The following is a 7,142-nucleotide window of genomic DNA, read 5'->3' on the forward strand; positions in this document are numbered from 1 at the left end:
GTACTTGTCTGATTATCAGGATGTCTTTAGCGAGTCCAGGTCCAGTGCATTGCCTCCTCATAGGGAATGTGACTGTGCAATAGATTTGATTCCAGGCAGTAAGTTTCCTAAGGGAAGACTGTTTAATCTGTCGATACCTGAACATACCGCTATGCGTTCATATATCAAGGAGTCTCTGGAGAAAGGACACATCCGTCCGTCTTCTTCCCCTCTTGGTGCGGGATTCTTTTTTGTGGCTAAAAAGGACAGATCTTTGAGGCCTTGTATTGACTATCGGCTTTTAAATAAGATCACTGTCAAATTTCAGTATCCTTTGCCGCTGTTGTCTGACTTGTTTGCCCGGATTAAAGGTGCCAAGTGGTTTACCAAGATAGACCTTCGTGGTGCGTACAACCTTGTGCGCATTAAGCAAGGGGATGAATGGAAAACCGCATTCAATACGCCCGAAGGCCATTTTGAGTACTTGGTGATGCCTTTTGGGCTCTCTAATGCCCCTTCAGTTTTTCAGTCCTTTATGCATGACATTTTCCGGAACTATCTGGATAAATTTCTGATCGTTTATCTGGATGATATTCTGGTTTTTTCTGATAATTGGGACTCGCATGTGGAGCAGGTCAGGATGGTCTTTAAAATTTTGCGTGAAAATTCTTTGTTTGTCAAGGGCTCAAAGTGTCTTTTTGGTGTACAGAAGGTTCCCTTTTTGGGGTTCATTTTTTCCCCTTCTGCTGTGGAGATGGACCCAGTCAAGGTCCGAGCTATTCTTGATTGGACTCAGCCCTCGTCAGTTAAGAGTCTTCAGAAGTTCTTGGGTTTCGCTAACTTCTACCGTCGTTTTATCGCTAACTTTTCTAGCATTGTGAAACCTTTGACGGATATGACCAAGAAGGGCTCCGATGTGGTTAATTGGGCTCCTGCTGCCGTGGAGGCTTTCCAGGAGTTGAAACGTCGGTTTACTTCGGCGCCTGTTTTGTGCCAGCCTGATGTCTCGCTTCCCTTTCAAGTTGAGGTGGATGCTTCAGAGATTGGAGCAGGGGCCGTTTTGTCGCAGAGAGGCCCTGGTTGCTCTGTTATGAGACCTTGCGCCTTTTTCTCTAGGAAGTTTTCGCCTGCGGAGCGAAATTATGATGTGGGCAATCGGGAGTTGTTGGCCATGAAATGGGCATTTGAGGAGTGGCGTCATTGGCTCGAGGGTGCTAAGCATCGTGTGGTGGTCTTGACTGATCACAAAAATCTGATGTATCTCGAGTCTGCTAAACGCCTGAATCCTAGACAGGCCCGCTGGTCATTGTTTTTCTCCCGTTTTGACTTTGTTGTCTCGTATTTACCAGGTTCAAAGAATGTGAAGGCCGATGCTCTTTCCAGGAGCTTTGTGCCTGATGCTCCTGGAGTCGCTGAACCTGTTGGTATTCTTAAGGATGGTATTATCTTGTCAGCTATTTCTCCAGATCTGCGACGTGTGTTGCAGAGATTTCAGGCTGATAGGCCTGATTCTTGTCCACCTGACAGACTGTTTGTGCCTGATAAGTGGACCAGCAGAGTCATTTCCGAGGTTCATTCCTCGGTGTTGGCAGGTCACCCAGGAATTTTTGGCACCAGAGATCTGGTGGCCAGATCCTTTTGGTGGCCTTCCTTGTCTAGGGATGTGCGGTCATTTGTACAGTCCTGTGGGACTTGTGCTCGAGCTAAGCCTTGCTGTTCTCGTGCCAGCGGGTTGCTCTTGCCCTTGCCTGTCCCTAAGAGACCTTGGACACATATCTCCATGGATTTCATTTCTGATCTTCCGGTGTCTCAGGGCATGTCTGTTATCTGGGTGATATGTGATCGCTTCTCCAAGATGGTCCATTTGGTTCCTTTGCCTAAACTGCCTTCCTCTTCCGATCTGGTTCCTGTGTTTTTCCAGAACGTGGTTCGTTTGCACGGCATCCCTGAGAATATTGTGTCAGACAGAGGATCCCAGTTCGTTTCCAGATTCTGGCGATCCTTTTGTAGTAGGATGGGCATTGACTTGTCGTTTTCGTCGGCTTTCCATCCTCAGACTAATGGACAGACGGAGCGAACTAATCAGACTTTGGAGGCTTATTTGAGGTGTTTTGTCTCTGCTGATCAGGACGATTGGGTGACCTTCTTGCCGTTAGCTGAGTTTGCCCTTAATAATCGGGCTAGTTCCGCCACCTTGGTTTCGCCGTTTTTCTGCAACTCTGGTTTCCACCCTCGTTTTTCTTCGGGTCATGTGGAACCTTCTGACTGCCCTGGGGTGGATTCTGTGGTGGATAGGTTGCAGCGGATCTGGAATCTTGTGGTGGACAACTTGAAGTTGTCACAGGAGAGGGCTCAGCGCTTTGCCAACCGCCGCCGCGGTGTGGGTCCCCGACTACGTGTTGGGGATTTGGTGTGGCTTTCTTCCCGCTTTGTTCCTATGAAGGTTTCCTCTCCCAAATTTAAACCTCGTTTTATTGGTCCTTACAAGATATTGGAAATTCTTAATCCTGTGTCCTTTCGCCTGGATCTTCCTGTGTCGTTTGCTATCCACAACGTGTTTCATAGGTCCTTGTTGCGGCGGTACGTTGTGCCTGTGGTTCCTTCTGCTGAGCCTCCTGCTCCGGTGTTGGTTGAGGGCGAGTTGGAGTACGTGGTGGAGAAGATCTTGGATTCTCGTCTCTCCAGGCGGAGGCTTCAGTACCTGGTCAAGTGGAAGGGCTATGGTCAGGAAGATAATTCCTGGGTGGTCGCCTCTGATGTTCATGCGGCCGATTTAGTTCGTGCCTTTCACGCCGCTCATCCTGATCGCCCTGGTGGTCGTGGTGAGGGTTCGGTGACCCCTCACTAAGGGGGGGTACTGTTGTGATTTTGCTTTTTGCTCCCTCTAGTGGTCATTAGTGATTTGACTCTGGAGCGTCTGTCTTTTCCTATATCCTCACCTGGGCCGTTAGTTCAGGGGCGTTGCTATATAAGCTCCCTGGACCTTCAGTTCAATGCCTGGCATCGTTGAAATCAGAGCTAATCTGTTGTGCTCTTGTCCTCTGATCCTGGTTCCTGTTTTTCAAGCTAAGTCTGCTTCTTTGCTTTTTGCTTTTGTTTTGTTTGGTATTTTTGTCCAGCTTGTTCCTATCTGTATCCTGACCTTTGCTGGAAGCTCTAGGGGGCTGGTGTTCTCCCCCCGGACCGTTAGACGGTTCGGGGGTTCTTGAATCTCCAGCGTGGATTTTTATAGGGTTTTTGTTGACCAGATAAGTTATCTTGCTTTATTCTGCTATTAGTAAGCTGGCCTCTCTTTGCTGAACCTGGTTCATTTCTGTGTTTGTCATTTCCTCTTACCTCACCGTTATTATTTGTGGGGGGCTTGTATCTTGCTTTGGGGTCCCTTTCTCTGGAGGCAAGAGAGGTCTTTGTTTTCTTCTCCTAGGGGTAGTTAGATCCTCCGGCTGGCGCGAGTCATCTAGCGATCACCGTAGGCATGATCCCCGGCTACTTCTAGTGTTGGCGTTAGGAGTAGCTATTTGGTCAACCCAGTTACCACAGCCCTATGAGCTGGATTTTTGTATCTTGCAGACTTACACGTTCCTCTGAGACCCTGTCCACTGGGGTCATAACAACCAGCTCTATTACTTCGACATGTCCCTTCCGATGGGATGTTCCATCTCATGTCACTATTTCCAGCTATTCAGCACCTTCCTAGATTGGGTAGTTCGGTACGAGACAGGCAGCAAATCCCTAATTCACTACCTCGACGATTTCCTGTTCGTCGGCCCCAGAAATTCTAAACTCTGCTCCGTTCTCCTAACAAATTCAAATCTATCTCCCACAAATTTGGCATACCATTGTCACCGGAGAAAACGGAGGGACCATGTAATGTATTGCCTTTCCTGGGCATTGAAATAGATACCAATTCGATGGTTTTCCGCTTACCAAAGGATAAAATACTAATAACCCGGCAAATGTTTGAAAGGCTTCCGCGAAGTTAACAAGGTAACCCTACAGCAAATGCAGGCATTATTGGGCCTACTGACGTTCGCCTGCCGCGTCATTATTGGGCCTACTGACGTTCGCCTGCCGTGTAATGCCGGTCGGCAGAGCATTCTCGCGCAGACTATCTTTGGCAACAAAAGGCGCTTCGCAGCCCGGCCATAGAATTAGGCTCACTCGTTCGCTAAAAGCAGATCTGCTAGTATGGCTGACGTTCCTACAATCGTACAACGGTCACACGTGCGTCATGGCTAGAGAGATCACAAGCAAGGAATTAAGGCTGACAATAGGGTGGAACAAAAAAGTGGGTTTTGCAGCAATCTATAAAAACCAATGGTGCAAATCTGGTTGGCCAGAGAAATGGACGACAACAAAGTGGGGGCAAGACCCGGCCCTATGGGAATTATTTGTAGTAGCAGCGATTGGAGATATGGGCCGATCAGTTGAGAAACATGAAGATTCGTTTCCCAACAAAAAAAATGCGAAAACAGCGAAGAGTTTAAATCACATGTCTTCTTCATCCCTGCCCATACTCGCTCTCTTGCGCCGGCTAGCGCTGATATGCCTAGAAAACAATATCTGGTGTAGAGCCACCATGGTGGCGGAAGTTGACGATAATATCATTAACCCACTGTTATTTTCCAATTGGCAGGCTTTCAGAATCCAGCAGGCCGATGCGCAACCCCGGGGTATTCTGTGTCCACTGTCCCTGTGGGACACAGTGGCCAATCATTGATGCCCTTAATCCGGGCCTCCGTTTCGCCAGCTACCTGGCAGGTGTATGGTAAGGCTTGGGAGGAGTGGTGCTCACTAATTCAGGGTAGGCCAGTCGATGAATGCGACCGAGCACGAAGCGCGGTGACAACTGATTTTCTACTACGGTTGAGGGAAGGTGGTGCATCGGGCACCTCGGCACAACGGAAATTATCGGGGCTAGCTTTTTTCTTTCAATTATTGGGATGGGTAGACGTAACTAAGTCCTTCTGCATAAGACAAGCCATAAAAGGTTGGAAAAGGCTTCAGCCAAGCCAAGAATGTCGCCGCCCCATTTCTCTGAGACTATTGAAGGACCTGATTGCGATATCCCCGTCAGTCTGCTCATCGCAATATGAGGTAGCCCTCATATCGGCAGCTTTTGCGACCGTCTTTTTCGGAGCACTGCGTATTACCGAATTGCTTCCGCGGTCAAAGAATGCGTCGGAAGGAGGTCTAATTAATGAGGACATAGTTATATGCAGCAACGCCCTGCGCATCAGGGTTAGAAAATCCAAATGCGATCCCACCGGTAGGGGCACATGGGTCCTGGTTAACTCTACAGATGGCCCAGCTTGCCCGCTAAAAATGGTTAAAAGATACGCCGTAATAAGACACGCTGGTAGATTTTACTTCACTCATACAGACGGGTCCCCTCTAACCAAGTACCAATTCCAGGCAATGTTCAAGCTATGTTTGGAAAAAACCGGCGCAAATCCAAAGGAGTACGGAACACATTCGTTCTGAATAGGGGCGGCCACAGAGGCAGCAAAGGCAGGAGTGTCAGAGGCCGAAGTGCAGAGAATGGGTGGTTGGAAGTCCGCATGCTTCGCCAGATACATAAGACCCGACTTGCTTAATTAACATATGTTGTCTCTTACAGGGGTTGAAGTTTGGGTTGTAGGAGATTCCTACGTATACTGGGCCGAAGAGAACAAATCTTCACCTCCTGGGCATAAAAGTTAACTGGAGGGGTTTCAGAGGCCTCCAGTGGAAACAGGTGTTCAAGGAGATGGTTGGCATAGCAAGGATGGCGGAACGCCCTGTGATAATGGTGGTACACGCGGGTGGCACTGACCTTGGCAAACAAAAGGTGGCTGAGCTGTACAAATGGGTGACAACGGATATGGAATGGATCAGCTGTCTGTTCAGGAACATAATACTGGTGTGGTCGGATATAACACCACGGGCCGTATGGCGTGGAGCAAGAGATAAAAAAGCCATAGAGCGGACAAGGAGTAAATTCAATGCTCGGATCGGAAAATATGTGAGAGGAAGAGGCGGTGTCATGATTCGTCACTGCCCGCTACAAGGGGATAACACGCCACAATTGAGACCGGACGGAGTTCACCTAACGGACATTGGCCTCGATATTTTTTTGTTGGGTTTACAGGATGGGGTTGAACAGGCCCTAACATTGATGGGTGGGGTCGGAGTCCCGCGTAGGTAATACATGGGATCCTCCGTGGCGGAAGAAGCGTTACCGCTCGTTGGGCCAATTCACCTGTCAATCACGGACAGGAGCTCGGCGCGAGCGCCCGTTATGATATGTAATTGCCTTTCTCTGCTTATTTAATTAATAAACTGTGACCGACCTGTTCAACCCACCTAGGACTGTGTGTGTTTCATTACGGGATTGATGGGAGGGGGAAAGGCACTGGTTACGACACCCCTGTCTCCACAGTCATGTGTTTGATTATTCCTTACTTTTTCCTTACTTACGGTATTACCTTTCATCTTGTTTTATTTTTTTATTAAATTCTGGTGATTTAAAATTTGTGTTTCCAAGTATTCTACAATTTGGAAATTATTGTCATGAATCCTAAAAAAACATAAATTGTGCTCTTTCAATGCTCTAAGTTGCAACCACTGGCCTTGACTTTAAAAGCTTTAAGATATTAGTGACCCAGGAGACAATGTCTGTGAGACTTCTGTAACCACAAGTCAGAATGAATTCATTGCGGCATTGGGATAAAGTGTTAACAGCATTAAAGTGATGATCTTCTAACCACAACAAAAGAAGCATTTTTCTATGCATAGTTATGACCTTCAAGCTTATAGCTTAGCATACTAATAATATATGGTATTTTATAGAATTAAGTAAAAAAAAAAAAAACATTTATTTTCATGGCAGGTCAGCAGTCTGATTTTCAAAAAAGTACAACAGGGTATGGCAGTCACCACTATTCATCCATCTACAGTATATGTAGCATTTTGCTTATAAGGCTGTTTGCACAAAGTGCGTTTTTCATGTGTTTTCACGGCGTGCAGTATTTTGTTTTTCTTTGTTGTTTTTCCTATTTCTTTGTGTTTATATTCCTCTTTTTGTTGGTTTATGCTGCGTAATTATAAACCAGCTGAAGATTTAAAGAGACAGTGTTCCTATTTTCTACTTCTATATAGCGCCACGTGAGTTGAACTACCAA

This window comes from Ranitomeya variabilis, chromosome 2 (assembly GCF_051348905.1).
Source record: "Ranitomeya variabilis isolate aRanVar5 chromosome 2, aRanVar5.hap1, whole genome shotgun sequence".
NCBI lineage: Eukaryota > Metazoa > Chordata > Amphibia > Anura > Dendrobatidae > Ranitomeya > Ranitomeya variabilis.